The 16,225-nt window shown below is 41.8% G+C and overlaps 1 protein-coding gene across 2 annotated transcripts in view; it reads right to left on the minus strand.

Moving 5' to 3' along the window:
- znf469 (zinc finger protein 469) overlaps window positions 1-16,225 on the minus strand; it is a 210,030-nt gene that overhangs the window by 45,477 nt on the left and 148,328 nt on the right. Inside the window, exons 6-7 of one of the 2 annotated variants that reach the window (XM_077516550.1) lie at window positions 11,247-11,368; window positions 980-1,159 (exon numbers count right to left, since the gene is read on the minus strand). The gene's annotated coding sequence lies outside the window, so the exon portion shown is untranslated. Of the gene's footprint in view, window positions 1-979; window positions 1,195-11,246; window positions 11,369-16,225 lie in introns of those variants that run through there. The other variant, XM_077516551.1, reaches the window with a different exon arrangement.

A 16,225-nucleotide genomic window follows, 5' to 3' on the forward strand; every position in this document is an offset into this window, starting at 1 on the left:
ATTTTAACTTGGATTTTCCTTGCCTTTATCTCATGCTCTGGACTTTCCTCTTTCCTTCACTCTTCCTTGCCAGTTCTGGAAAGTACATTCACACAGTTCAGCAGTGACACAAGGACCGTCTCCACCATGGCAGACCGTGCTTGTGTTTTTTCAATTAAGCTGGGCTCCTGTACACTATTCATTTGGGAAACCATAATTCTCATGGCCCAGCAGAAACTAATGGAAAGTCACTTAGAGTTCTTTTTTTTTTTTTTTTTTTCTTTCCGGGAGAGGTATCGGAGAGACTCGTTCCCTATAAGTTGTTTCAGACCGGTGCGCATGGAGGGTGAAACTGGAATAATGTCAGTGAGAATAGAGGATGTGTTGATAGGAAGGTCAAGACCTCACCGAGGGCCGATTGAGGTGTAAGCGCAAGCAGTGAAAAACCAAGCAGGAAGGAGGCAAGCGAAAGCGCACAGACGGATGGGTTTCCAGGAAAAATACGCACAAAAAGTGGGTTTGTCTGAATTGGCCCGCTGGGAGGAGGACAGGACGCATCCACGGAAATCACATCAAAGCCTGGTGTCAGTAAAGACTGTCTTCAGTATATTTTATTTATAGAGATGAGCCTCACACGCCAGGTGCATCCATCCGCCTGCCTTCAGATAAACCACTAGAGCACTAATGTAAACATGCAAGCTCTTTATGGATCTGACCTGCATTGTCAAACAATTTGCACATATAAAATAAAGCACTTCCTTGCATCAATTATGTGAGTCATTAACAAACTAACTTAGGTAAACACAGTTAAGACGCATCAGCAGAGCTCTACCATACAAAGTGGAATCATAAACACACGCACATGCGTGCCCATAAAAAAAGTGGGCGGGACCTGGATCGGACAGCCCACATGGCACTCCAACCCCCACCGCAACAATCAACGCAGACAGACAGTACAGTATGGGAGAGCGGGGCGAGCAGGAGCGGTCGGAACGCTTACCTCAAGAGTTGTGATGTGGAGTGCGTATGAGGAAAAGCCTCATGGCTGGCGGAGCCTCTGCCTCTGCGTATCTGGCTCAGCTGCCGGAGACGGGCGCTGAGACGTGCAGGCAGCGCTGAGCAGAATTGTCGCTCGGCAGAAAGCAGAGGATCCCAGGCCCGTCCACTAACACTCTGCCTTCTGAGGATGAAAAGAGAAGACTTCATTACCAGCTGGAGACCACGCCCCCACCCCTCCGCTCTCCCTCCCATCGCTCCCTCCCCGCTTCCCTTCCCAACTCGCAGCCAGTAGCAAGCGGCCTGTCCCGGCCAAGGGGGGAGCAGACTGCCAAAGAAAACCTCTCGGCCTGACACCAGCCAGTACTGTGCCGTGCACACAGAGAGGGGACAGAAAGATGAGGAGGGAGATGGAAAGACAGAAAGATGGCATCCTACGAGAATCCACAAACTGCTATTTCTTTTCAAAGTTTACATGAGAGAAACTGCGTCAGAAGTGTCGCAGCCTCATCGCTGAAGAGCTCGAAAATAGGCATGGATGGCGTGCATGTGTCTGTGCGGTTGGGCTATTAAATGAGCGTGAAGAAGAAAAACAGGAGGAGTAGAATTAAATTGGGATCAAGTGAAGATTGCGAGGCAGTGGGGATTCACTTAAGCATGGGGGGGTGAAAGACGCAGACAGACGGGCAGACGGAAAGAAAAGCACAGACACTCTCACTGGGACACATGGAGCAAAATGGTTGATCAGTTTGACAGCCTGAGCCAGCAAAGACACATTATGGACCGGGGAATGTCGGGACTTCTCCAATTAAGATCACACCAAACGTCCGCTAATGTCAACAAACACGTCAGTCAAACTGTTATCATGATGTCCTTATTTTCATAGACAGGTGCATGCAATTCTCTTGCTGGGGGCAAGTCGAGTCTGCTGTGTTCAGTGCATATGCCATGTTCCGCCCAATTCTACCTGTACAAAGTCTAGGAAAATACAAGAAGAAAGAAAACTAAAAAATGATAAATATGGCCCTTGGTGTTTATTCATCTTCAGATTGAGGAACTGCTCCTTCATCTCATCCTCTCTGCACATTTCTTCAAACCCACTAGAACTTTCTCTCCGTGAAAGACACTACTGCTGCTTACTGTCTATAATTATAAGGGGTTGGGCGCACTCAACTAAGGCAACTGCTTCATCCTGCCCCCAGCTACGCCACACGCAAACCATTCTCTACCAAGTCTGAGGGTTTAAACCAGGCCATGGTGCCCAAAAAGAGGAGTTAAAGATGAGAGCACGTTGGCTTCTCAGAGCACCAAAAAAAAAAAAAAAAAAAAGAATAAAAAAACATTGATGTGAGTCCGAGAAATGCACAGCAGGCTCTGGACCTCAAACGTCAAATTTTTGCCCTAAGTAGAGATTGCCCAAAGAATCTGTGGGAGCTCATTTGCAGTTAGGTCATGCTCCAGTGCACAACAGAGACTGGACAGGCCTTAATCTTACAGACAATTTGAAAGCAAGACGACCACAGTGTATCGCTAGATCCAATATACTGCCAATGGCCCTGCTTGAAGGACGTTTTCTGGAGAATTCTGTCTGCATTACTCAAAAATAGCATTCAATGATGTTTTTTAGACTGTTGGCAGAAGGAATAATGTTAATAATATTCACTTTGTTAAGGTAGCAGTAACAGTTTAAAACAATTCAAAATCCCCTAGAGATGGTTTCTAACTTAAGTAAACATTTTGCAGTAGTGATGAGGCATAGAAGGATTACAGGTCTGGCTTTCTCCCACTCTAGCATTAACACCTACACAGACCCTCTCTGTGGCATAATGGTGTCAAATTTACACAGTTCCACAAAGCAGTACTTAAGGTTACGGGCTGCCTTCATTGTAGGTTGTGAAAAGCCCGTTCTGGGGTTTGACACACTTTCATAAATGTGCATGGTATGGATGACCGAAAAGGGCTGACAAACCAATTTTAGTTCTCTTTCACAATCAAAATCCAAAAAACAGTCATGTTGGGGATCTTCTGTGACGTTGTGTGAATCTGATCTGGAGATTTTAGTCAGGGATCAAACACAAATCCAACATTTGAAATCATTGTTTGTTTACAGTCTACCATGTAAACACAAATTGTCATTACTGTAACAATAGTAAATTAATGTAAAGAGTAATGTGGCCATATAATGAGACAACAATGGAGCAGTAATAACAGCATGTCAGTTACATCTTTAAGTGACATTTTGGATTCAGGTGGACTTTTTTTTTTTAAAGGGAGGTAATATCACACTCTACCACTAGGAGCTTGGCTGAGCTGTAAAGTACAGTACACAATACAGTAGGTTTATACAGATGGAGAGGTTTGGCAGCAACCCTTTTACGCAACATCTTGGTGAGACTGTTCTGTTTTGGGGATAATGAATCTTTGTGCTTTTGTTTTCAAAGCTAAGATTACTGTAACTCGGTTATATTGGAGGAGTGGCAGAGTTTCTTTTTAAAGAGCAAGTCATAATTTATTTTAGGCAGTTGGTTTAGAGCAGAACACATACTGTACTGTACTACTGCAACATGTATTCAGGGTGACAGCTTTCATTATTTGTGTTATTTTCCCGCTACTTAAAAAATCCATAAAAAGTAAACTGAACTCAGTCCAAACAGAGTGAGTGCAAAATAAAACATAAATACATCCTCCATCCATTTTCTATAGCACTTGTTCTTGTTTGGGTCATGGCTGAGCTGGAGCCGATCCCAGTTGACTTTGGGTGAGAGGCGGGGGGGGGGTCACCCTGGAATGGTTGCCAGGCAATCGATACAATACAGTATACAGTAATAATAGCCAATAGACAAACAAGCGGCCACACTCACATGCACACCTATGGAGAATTCAGGATAACTTAACTTGCATGTTATTTTGAACGCAGCTAAGCTTACGCACACACAGAAAACCTACATAAGAATGGGGAAAATTTGCAAACAACACAGTATGAGTCTGACCTCAAACCCGAGACATCAGCACTGTGAAGTAGATGTGATAACCACTTGCCTATCATGCTATCCTTTGTCTTGGCTAGGTCTTCATTATAAATCAGAAATGGCTCCCAACTGACCTACCTGGTTAAAGTGAGGACGACATGCTGACCACTCTTCCACTGGCGCAGGTATTTAATTATCTTGTTTTACGGTTTGTATCAGTTTCACAGTGAACTGGGAGTGACAAATAGTTCAAAGCAGCAAGTTTTACCTCTTATTTTTTTCACTCAAAGTCGCGTTATACAATTATTTCACGACAAAAGCAATACTTTAAAGCAGTGGTTCTTAACCTGGGTTCGGTGAGCCAGTCTCAGGGGTTCGACGGAGGTCAATTAGTGATGATAGTGATACACGCCGCTTGGCCGTCATTGGCTGCAGGTAATCACGCTACATTGCTTGGCCTATCTGTTGCTATATAGAAATTGATGCGCTGAGTAGTCGACATTTGACTGCTGTGATGGTACATTGTGTGACTTCTTTAATATTGTAATTCCTTCATACTATGTTGAGCAAAAAAAAAGAAAGTTCAATGGGTGCAATAAGAATTCGCATATAGCCTATAACGGAATGTAAGGTGTTCCGCAGGGTTCAATTCTGGGGACGCTGCTGTTTTCATTGTTCCATCTTAAGAAAGCAGCTGTGTTTTTTTTTTAAAGTGCTCTATAAATATTGAGTTGAGTGATGGGAGTCAGTGTCCTAACTACAGTACATGTTTTGTAATACCAAATTGAGAAATTCTAGTCCATTACAGCTAGCTAGCTATCCTATACCTATGACTGATTTGAAGGGGAAAAAACTTTTTATTTTTCAATAAAGAAGGGTTTGATGAATGCATAAAGGGAACTGTTGGGGTTCAGTACCTCCAATGGGGTTAAGAACCATTGCTTTAAACGGTGTGTTTTAGTCAGTTTGTGTTCAAAATATGTGGGAAGAGTAAAAACATACATTTCATATGGTCAAATTTTCACCTATTGCTGGCAGGTGAATGGGGCTTCACCGTAACGTTTTTCCTCTAGAAAAAAAAAGTGTTTTAAACTGTATTATGGAAACAGGATCACCTGCTTTGGCTCTGTGCCATGACAGTTGGCGCACTTACAGTTATTCATGTGTGGTGACCTGAGCCGACTCTTTAACGAGACCTCACAGTGCATCTTTGTCTTTCAAGAAGGGATCAAGACAAATGCCTGGCTCGTATGCAGCAATTAGAACATCCTGACATGCGTGTGCAGTGTTTTTCTTGAAAGCTCATTTTCAAATAATACCTGCAAGTGGAGCTTGCTGTGTGAGAAGCACAGTTGTATCAGGGGTCATTTCAGGTCAAGTTGCTGACACACCCAAAGCACCAATGAAATGAAAGGCTTCCTGTTAACTTCTAATTAGGACTAGTGAGAGCAACTACTGTACATACAGTAAGTACAGTGACACCACACTACTACTCATTGGCTGCTAAACCTGAACGATCTCAAATAAATTAAATGTTTTGATGTGATGAGGAACAGCTGTTGTTTTTGCATTGAACTGCTACGCAAATGATATTAATCCATTTACTGGAATTCAACAGTTTGTCCAGCAGAGTTGACTGGTCTTGAGTTCTAGGAATTTCACACTCAAATTGACCAGCGATGGGCCAATCACACCGTGGTGCGTCTTTCTGAGCCCGGCAGCCACGAACATATGCTTGCCTCCTTGGGCAAACATGGGACACCCCAGCCACTGTAGACTTAGCAGCCCGGCGATGTGTACTCGCCCATCCATGTGGACCAGGAGTGAGGATGTTCCCAGGAAGACCGAGTCTGGCGGTTTTAGGTGAGAAGGGAGTGAGGATTGAAGGTTTTGGCGGAAGACAAACAAAAGGTTCATACCAAGCGTTTTGTGTTACTTGAAGAGTTTGTTAAAAAAAAAAAAAAAAAAGAGGTATGAGGTAGCCCCGTCTCTCTCACGGCGATCTGGCTGGCACTAGTCAATCTAAAAATGATTGCTGTCAAAAATATCAAACAAATTACAAACAAGGTGGTATTAATGTTTGGTAAATGAAACACAGATGCACACTTCTGAATTGGGGTACAATCTACACTAACACAGGGCTAATGATGAACTCCAAGGTAGACTTTTACACCCCTTCCATGGCCAGGAAGGTCAGGCTTTTCTCCTGTCAGGCATCAAAGTACCTCACAGGTAATCACACCAGGTAATAAGCCATTTCACTTGTAAAAGTATTAAGTAAAAGTACTTATTTGTGGTAGTGTCTTGTGAATGTATGAATGCCATTATATCCAAATCTTTGAAATCTTAAGCACACAGTAAATTATTGTCATGCTGTTTTACACAATTGTGATTTTAAAGCAATTGAGTATTAAATGTTGTGCTTAACAACTCATTCACTGCCAGCTTGTCCCGTTGTACAATCAACAGTAGAATAATGTAAGTTTCACAAAATGCAGCCCATTGGACTCTCAAACTGTTTTTATTTCATATAAAATGGGGATATAATGACATCTACTGGTGGTTGTGCATCAGTAAAGTTGTTTCCAAGTTTGACATTTACAGTGGAGCATAATCAGATTCTCCTCCATCTAGCCCCATTGAAAAAAAAATATATTTGTCAAAGGCAGTGATTAATAAGGGTGTCACGATTTCGATTTTTTATCGAAATCGATCGAAATTACGTCACGATTTCGAGCATCGAAATAGAAGAGAGGACACACGATTCGATGCCCCCCCCCCGCGCCCGCCGCCACCGCCACCTCCCAGGAAAGCAAATGAGACGCAGCCATTCAGCTACTAGCTAACGGCACTTGTTAGCTGACTTCTCCTGCAGTCATGATGGCAAGCGCGGACAGACACAGCAATGGTGCTTCAAGCCGCTCCCGCTTCTCTCGTCACCAGTTTGGAAACATTTTGCGTTCCCGGTGAGTTATGTCGACAACGTTCACGTTGTCGATAAAAAGACCACAGTTGCAAGATATGCTATGTGCGCGTACTGTACTCGGCCACGGTGTTACGCCCGGCTCGTCAAGGGGAAGGGAAGTAACACAATAACAGAAAATATAGAGTATATAAACACGGGTCGACTTTAACATCTGAGTAGTTTTAATTGAAATTTCAGGCAGGGGTTTGACAAGGGAGTGAAAGTGGAAGGTGAACAAATAATAACCGCATTTGACAGAACTGACAGAACGGAGGAGAAACAACAGTAACCAATAGGGGTATAATACACGGATACACAATAGCGTCGCGCTGGCACAGTCGTCCAATCGGAGTGTCGCGCTGGCACAGTCGTCCAATCGGAGTGTCGCGCTGGCACAGTCCTCCAATCAGAGTGTCGCGCTGGCGCATTCAAACTGAATGGCCCGAGCCGCCAGCCGTAACAACGGGAAACACGACAAACATGACGGGACATTTACGCAGGCATCACAAAGATTTAGATTTATCAAATTCAACTAGAAGTGGGAAAACAACGGTCCAACCAACTATTTCATCCTCATTTACAGTGAAACTTCCACACACTTCAGCTCGCGCGAAACGCCAGATCCATAGGTCTATTTATAGCAGCAGACCTGCAGCCTTGGAAAACGCTGGATTCAAACATTTAATTAGTGTACTTGAACCACGCTACAGTATGCCCAGCAACTGTAAATGTTGGGATATAGTTTGTTCAGGCTGTATTTGTTCCATGACTTTGGATACAATATATTTTTTGTTGTTGTTGCACATTGCACATTATTTTAAGAGGAACGCACAGCACACTGTTGTAACCAAAAACAGTCAATAGATGGCAGGCACCCACTGTGACTTTTTGTTTTTGTTTTTTTATTTTTTATTTTACACTTCAGTAAGAACAAGACGGTTAACTTTATATTGTAAATAAATTCTTTGAATTTGATCATTCCTGCCTAATGTCAATTATCATATATTACATAAATTTACACAAAAATAATATGGAAATTGCATCACCTATATGTAGCCGATCTTTTGAAATAAGATTTACTGTACAATGAATAGAACCAATGATCATAGACTAGCCTTAGCCTACAGAAGCATATGCCTCTGTGTTATAAAGTGGGGGAGCGGAAAAAAAAAAAAAAAAAAAAATCGAAAAAAAAATCGAATCGTGACCCCAAAATCGAAATTTAAATCGAATCGTGGAGTTGGCGAATCGTGACACCCCTAGTGATTAATAATACTATTCTTCACAGCAAGTTCATTATCCATGCCAATGCTGGTCAAGCCACCTCAATCAATAAAATGGATACGTTCCCAAGAAAGAAGGATATATGTTAATAGTAAAAAGTTATATTGAGTGTTCAAATTGGAACCACATTATGTGTTGCAGTATTATCCCTCTACTGGACTTCTTCAAACATTTATCACATTTATGTAAGCAGAGAAAAACTGAAAGATCAATTTAGTTAATGTATTAATTACAAAGAATTATAAAGTCAAATTTTCAGATTTGATGTTCAGGCATTTGGAGGAAATAACCAGCTATTGTGAAAATCAAATTGCCTGACCGAAAGAAATGAATTTGTTCATTGACAGCACCCTTCTGAGCGAAACCTTCCATACTCGCATACAGTTGCACGATTCAACTTTGACACTAGAATGGTCCTCATTAGAGAGCAGACCTCCGTCAAGGCAGACCTAAACTCTCCTAAACATGTCAGTGAAAATGTCCGCCTGACTCATTTAATTGAATATCCCCCTGGGGACAAATAAAGTTTTCGGAATTCTTTGTAGATGTTGGTAAGGCAACACAGTTCCACTTCAGACCTGTAGGTGGGGGTAATGCAAAAAGCAGGCACGCCACGCAGTCCACTCCTGTTAGGACAATGCAGGAATAAAAAGGTATTGAAGTTATTTTGTTGCTTTGAATTTTTTACATTTTATTTTTTGGCCAAATTATTTTGTCCCCTTTGCTAGTTGCTGCCATGGAAGCAATAGAACTTGATAAGACATATCAATTCAAATTCTGCATCACTGACACATTTGTAGTGAAGTTACAAAAAAAAGTCACCCATTGTCATAGTAGATTTCAATCACGTTATTTTTGTTTATATGTAACACTGTGATAAAGAAATAGTAGAAGGTAAATAGCACCCCGCTCCACATTCCATCTCCTTTTGTAATATTCCTGTTTTACTAAAGTGTTAAGGAAGAAATAGCTACGCATGGATAGAGCGTCCATTGAACAGCAGTGGAACCACAGCAAAGCAAACACAGCCCTCATCTGCACAAATAGGTCTTTCAAGCCTCCTGACCCCCCCCACCCCTTTTGTCCCATCAACACCTCCCTCTTCAGCAAGACCAAAGCCACCAAAGCCAACCTTCCTTCTGCCCCCTCCAAATACACAGAGGTGAATGGTGTCTACTGTGCCATCTACCTCCCTCTCTGTGGGGTAGCAACTGTTTGACAGGCCTGTATTTATGGTGAGCAGGATTCATGTTGGAATGAATCATGAAAAGCGCCAGAATGATCTCGCTGTATGTTTTATATTGAGCAACGGTGCCAGTCTGCGTGTGTGGCCGTTGTGTATGCATCCGCATTAGTGCCGGGAATTATGATAATCCCTTTAATGGGTGACAAACTGTGTCTGCTACACTATGTTCATTATTTGTCCACTTCATAATGACCATGGAGAGATTACCAAGGGTAGGATGTGTACAAAATCCACAGGCATTATTCAAGCAGATGAAGTACATTCTGAAACGTGTAATGTTATTCCACTCACAGATCTTTTGGTTACAATGAAAGGGTTTTGAATCACTCGGTTTCTTACAAAGCCTACACTGGTGAGACAATTTTCGGTATTCACATCTGGTACTCACAAGGAAATATAGCCTACTGATCCATATTTTCTCAGTCAAGATACATGAGCATGTGTGTAATTTAACATCCATCCAGCCATCCATTTTCTATAACCTCACTATAGGATTTGCGGGTGCGCTGGAATCTATCCAAGCTATTTTGGGCGAGAGGCGGGATACACCTTGGACTGGTGGTTAGCCAATAGGCACTTATAGATGACAAGCCGTCACACATATTTACACGTACAGACAATTTAGTCTTCATTGAACCTAACATGTATGTTTTTGGCGATGTAGGTGTAAACGGGAATACCTAGAGAAAACCTACGCATGCAGACTTCACACAGGGAGGCTGCAGCCTGGTTTCAAACGCTTCATCTCAGAACTGTCAGGCAGATGTGCCAACCACAATACAATGTGCAACATGGGATTTAAAGGTGCATTGCAGAGTTTAAAATGTTAATATTAAAGATTTTTCTACATCATGCATGCCCTTATCCTTGAAGAATTCATCTTGCCTCTCGCAAGATGAATTCTTGCGGTATTTGTGAGTTCACATACTCCGGAGAATACATCTTGTACCGCTCCCGTTGATTTCCACCGATCCGAACCACTGGGACCAATCAGAGAGCGACATTGTGTTTGGGGGCGGGATATGAAACTGTGACAAAACCAGGAAGCCAGCGCCAACGCCGGGGCTAACAAACAAACCTAACATGGACGAATGGACGCTACAATTAATTCTGTTCTTGCAGAATTACTCACCGTTTCCTTGTTGAATGTTGAACAGCGAGAGACGCTTCGTGCATTTCTAGCTGGTAAGATATTGTGCTTTTCCCCCCTTCGGCAAGAACGAACATGACATTTTCACCCGTGGCCGTGATTGGTTAAAACAAACGTGTACAATGCCGCATCGTCCAATCACCTCCAATTATTGTACAGAATGTCCCGCCTTTCCCGAGCAATTTACCGTGGAGAGGTACCAGATGGATATTGTGGAGAACTCCCTTGAGTGAAGCGCAAAATTAATCTGGCTATAGCTAGGTTAGCATGCTCTACCAATGCCCAGATGAGTACAAAGAGACTTTTTAATTGTGACTTTGCCTATCAGCATGTATCTTCCATTCAGTGTGGAGTGTTTGAACACGTTTCCACAGTTTCTTGGGGGGTGAGGAGGCCTGAAATGGTGGAGTATGACGTCATGATCGCCCCCACGGACATCTAGTGTTGTGTTAGCTAACGTACGACACAATTGAGATAGAAACTGGGGAGAAAAAAAAACAAAAAACAAGATGTCGCCTTTGAGCACATTCCAAACTCCAGCTCAGATTCTAAGAAAAGTGAAAAAAAATAAAAATAAAAAAAATAAAAGTTAAGCGTTCATTTGGTGTACGTACACACGCACCATGCATCTTTAATAGTTCAAGAAATAAAGATTACCGTGTTGATATTCAGAGAGATAGTCCTCATTAGGGATGGGTGAGTACCAGTTACCGGTTATTCCAAGATATTGGTACTCAGGATGGCGGCCAATCCTCTTGTAGATGTTTTATGATCAGGAGCTAGAAATGAGAAGAAAAGAAAATTGCCATTAATTTATTGCATTTTTAAGGAGAAATTTTCTTTGTTTAAAATGACCTGTCATTTATTAATTTTTTTTAAGTGTTACCTATCAAGATTACTAGCGTTATCTGTTTGTTTGGTACTCATACTGGTAAAAAAGAAAAAGAAAAAAAGTATCAAACATCCCTATGTTATTTTGTGACAGCAGCAGCTCAGTCCGTAAGATTTTGATTCAGAGGTCACGGGTCAGATTACAAACAAAAACATCCAACAATGGTATCTAGTTTTTGGACGACTTATCATGACTGTGAATTGAATTTATCTTTGAAAGATACCAATAAGTGTAAAAAAAAAAAAAAATTACAAATAAAAAACAATATTGTCTGAGTGAGATGGAGAGTATCCAAGCTGATTTTAGGAAGGAAGTGTGGTTCACGTTGTGGTCTCCAGTCAATAAAAGGGCACATTCACACCTACCTATAGACAACTTGGAGTCTTAAATTAACCAATCGTGTTTTCGGAGTGTGGGTAGAAGCTGGCAAACTCAAAAAAACCCTGAGCAAGCCCAGGGAGAACATTTACATTCTACACATGAAGGCTGAAACCAAAATTCAACCCCCAAAACTCAGACCAGTGAGGCAGATGTACTTACAATTAGGCGACCAGGCTGCCCTTAATAAAATTACGTTGGATCTATTTTGATTTTATTTTGCTCTGGAAGCTGCAATTTCTTTTGCTATTTCAAATATGTCCCTTTACTATGCAGATATTACACAGAGCTAGCATCAATTTTAATCTATATGTACAGTGCACTGTCTCAGCGGGTGCATGGTAACAATAGGAACTGGGGTGAGCCATGGCAGACTTCTCTCTGTCCTTTGCCACATAAACCTTTAATATGAGGCCTCCTCAGCACCAGTCGGCCATTTAAAAAGGACTATACCCTGTAATTGACCTTAAAAATACTTTCCGTGGAGGTCGGCAGCCATGTCATTGGCCCGCGGCCCAAGCAGTGGCCGCTTCTCCCCAGCCTGGAGGAGCCTGGGAAGGCCTCCGAGGGTATATTTAGTGGCCCTGAGTGGAGCAAAAGTTGCAGATAATGCCAGTCTGTGTATAAAACCGCTCTGCCGCCCACGAGTTGGCCTCTAACAGGCACATTTCCCTCTCCCACGGGGATGTATTCCTTGTGGTCAGAGGTCATCCAGATGCACGCCAGGTAAATACACAACCACGGGGAGATACTGACCACTGTCACTCTCCTCTGTGAAGGTGAGGCATGCCACATTGTAGCATCATGAATCAGGTCTTGGCAAAAGTATACGTGACAACAAAGAGTGACTCTTTTGTCATTGCACAATGGTAAGTTTGGATAATGTGGTAAACGTCTGTCTGCTGGTGCGCACATTGCAACGCAGTGATGTATTGCATTAACATGGTGTCCATGTGCCACCCAGCAGAATTATCCATCCATCCATCCATTTTCTTGACCGCTTATTCCTCACAAGGGTCGCGGGGGCTGCTGGCGCCTATCTCAGCTGGCTCTGGGCAGTAGGCGGGGGACACCCTGGACTGGTTGCCAACCAATCGCAGGGCACACAGAGACGAACAACCATCCACACTCACACGCACACCTAGGGAAAATTTGGAGCGCCCAATTAACCTGCCATGCATGTCTTTGGAATGTGGGAGGAGACCGGAATACCCGGAGAAGACCCACGCGGGCACGGGGAGAACATGCAAACTCCACCCAGGAAGGTCCGAGCCTGGACTCGAACCGGAGACCTCAGAACTGGGAAGCGGACGTGCTAACCACTCGACTACCGTGCCGCCCCCCAGCAGAATTAGAGGAGTCATAATTTACCTCACGCTATGTCGAATGTCAAATACAGAAACTTAGTCAATGCATACATCAGTCCTTGGCTTGAATTCAAGCGGGGGGCACACATATGGAAAAAAACAGGCTCATGTTGGTTAATTCTTAGATCAAACTCAGCAAAGGTGGAATTGCCAAATACAAATACCTCTATTGAAATCATTCTGATAATCCTCTGGCGTGTTAGGATCATTTTTCCAACCCAATCTGCCCACTCAGAATGGTAAAACTGTTCAGTACCATCACATATACATCAACCAGTTTTATCCGAGCCACAGACTTCAACATTGTGCAATGGAATTATAGTCAATTTAGGGCGATCAGACATCAAAGTTTTGAGTCTCACCAGCGACATTGTTTGGTTCCACTTGTGCGAAGGTTCCATTCGGGGTTCCCGTTTTTTATTTTGTCCAGTCAGTAAGTCAATTGTTTGGGCCTTGTGTCGATATAGTTGTCATAGTGATTCATACAATAAAATGAATTTAATTGTAAAAGTGTATTTACTTTCACATTCATGTTTGCGTTCTCATCCACATCTAACCGCGAGCAGGTGTTTTTTGTCATACTGCAAACAGAACTACTTCCTGCTTCCATGTCGAAGAATCATGGGAAATTAAGCCCTACTAGCCAAATGCTGCGGTTGACGTTCAGACCTGACGCAAGCTCAGCTTCTCTGACGCCATATTTTCAAATGTTACAAAGCGGGACTGGCACAAAAACAGCATAGCCATCTTGGATAATGGTCAAGCGTATTAATTTGTTTAGCGCTGTTGAACTGTCAACAAAGACAGCATTAAGCTTTATCTAAAGTAATAACACAACCACCGGTCACCATATTGACTTGCGATTAAATTTGTTATAAATAGTTCCTGGTGAGAACTTATTGCACATTTGATTTTCAACAAAATTGTTGTGTCCCGGCTTTTAATTTTGAAACCAAGTTGAGGAGCAACTAGTTAAGTGTTAGTATAGTGTGTCTTCCAAGTCATTCACGCAAGAAAAATGTAACGTAAATCTTCACTCATCATTAACGTTAAGAAGAGTGCTTTATTGTTCACCAATGTATGTCAGGTTTCTACTCTCATTTTTTTTCCATTAAAATTGGTCAAAAAGTTGATTCAAACAGTACCATTACAGTTAATGAAGGTTTTATGTTGGTGACAGTTTGATCCTGGGATAGATTCATTAAATTCCTTTTATTTTCCTGGGAAATTTGTTTTGGAAGCTGAAATTGGAAGTTAACCAACATATAGGGGCATCATTTGAGCATTTCAAACTAGAAACAGCCTCAACAGCTCCTTGCAGTTACCATTATAAACTTCTTCAATGATATCAAACCCAAACATGCTTATCCTTTCTACAAGACACCTTTTAGGAATTTCACAGCACTTTTTAAGAGTAATGCTCATATCAGACCAGATCGGATCACCTGCAAGTACAGAAAATTGCAGAGGCTCTGAGCTGTATGTGTTTGGTAGTCATCACCGTGACTGAAGTATTGCAGCTACTGGAGCTGCTCACATCTATAACATTGCTGCTGTTTTTCGTTAAAAGGTTGCCAAAGGGCATCTGAAAAGACAATTTATGATTTCTTTCATCAAAGGAAAATGATAAATCATAGGATTCCTCTGTCTTATGGATTTAGTGGTGAAAGTATAGTTGAGACCAAATTTCTGCTCTACCTGCATGTATGTGTACTGTTACACATCTGATCGACGTCTTTTCACAATGAAAAAAAAAGAAAAAGAGCTCAATAACAGAGTGGGCCCCTTTCCTGAGAGGCAGAACAGGCAGCACTCAAAGCAGCAAGATATGCCTGACTTGCTGCCACTGGCCACTGACATTATGCAATAGTCATATGTCTAACTGGCTCAGTTAAGGCTTGGTGTACTTCCTGTCTGCACAGCGATAACTACGGGCTGATGACATGATGGTTTGGACTCCAACTTGCTAGAATGTTGTTTTCTTTATCGCTGGTGTCTTTGGATAAAAACTAAATGCATGTATTATGTCATTTCTTTATACATGTATGGTATGATATGATGTACAATATGTAGATAGATCTCCTGCCATAGGGCTCTGCCATTCACCTGTCGTATTCTATTTGCGCGAGTCAAGCAAAACCCCAAAAAACCCAAAAAAAACAAACAAAAAAAACCAAAAAAACCTCCACACAGTTATGCTTACTTTGCACTGGGCATAAAAATAGGACACTTATTCGTAATGTTCTTGAAAAAAGCCATTTATGTATACATATTTGTCCTTGCCCTACAACATGCACCGATGGCTGTGAAAACACAAATTTACATATCTGGTCGATAGCTGCGTTTAACTATGCGCTGTAAAAAAAATAAATAAAAAAATTAATTTAAAAAATAATAATAAATAAAATAATAATAATAATAATAATAATATGTAATTTGCACCCATTTTTTCCAGGGTAGTGCTAATATAATCTACCATTACCATTTGTCTTTTGCAAACTAGGTTCAACAGAATGGAATATCCTTTTGATATTACGGCAGCGCATATCTGATTGTCATCAAATGTGTTTCTGTGGGAGTGTTTTAATCAATATGGATGCACAAAACTACAACTAAAAGAAAAATCTCGGTTTCTATCTCATGTTACTGCCCAAGTATAAACTGTCTATCAATAACAAATGTGTACTTTTTGATGTAATGTACGAAGAAAGGTGCAAGAAAGCTCGGCGTGACAGTGGTAACAGTGACAAACCTAATGACCACTCCAGGCCCATCTGGGGTGCTGGTGACGCACTGCTTGCTCTCTCAGGACACTGAGTTCAAACCAATAATTTCATTCAGATGAAAATGAATGTTTCCAGATTAATACAAGCCATACTCCTTTGGAACTGTCTCCTTCTCTTTTTTTCTTCTTTGTCTTGCATTTTTTTCATGCCCAAAACATGTGGCTGCGAATGAAAGGAAGATGTAGAAAAGGAGAGGAAAAGTACAAGAAGAAA

Source organism: Festucalex cinctus, chromosome 3, assembly GCF_051991245.1.
Source record: "Festucalex cinctus isolate MCC-2025b chromosome 3, RoL_Fcin_1.0, whole genome shotgun sequence".
Classification (NCBI taxonomy): Eukaryota; Metazoa; Chordata; class Actinopteri; order Syngnathiformes; family Syngnathidae; genus Festucalex; species Festucalex cinctus.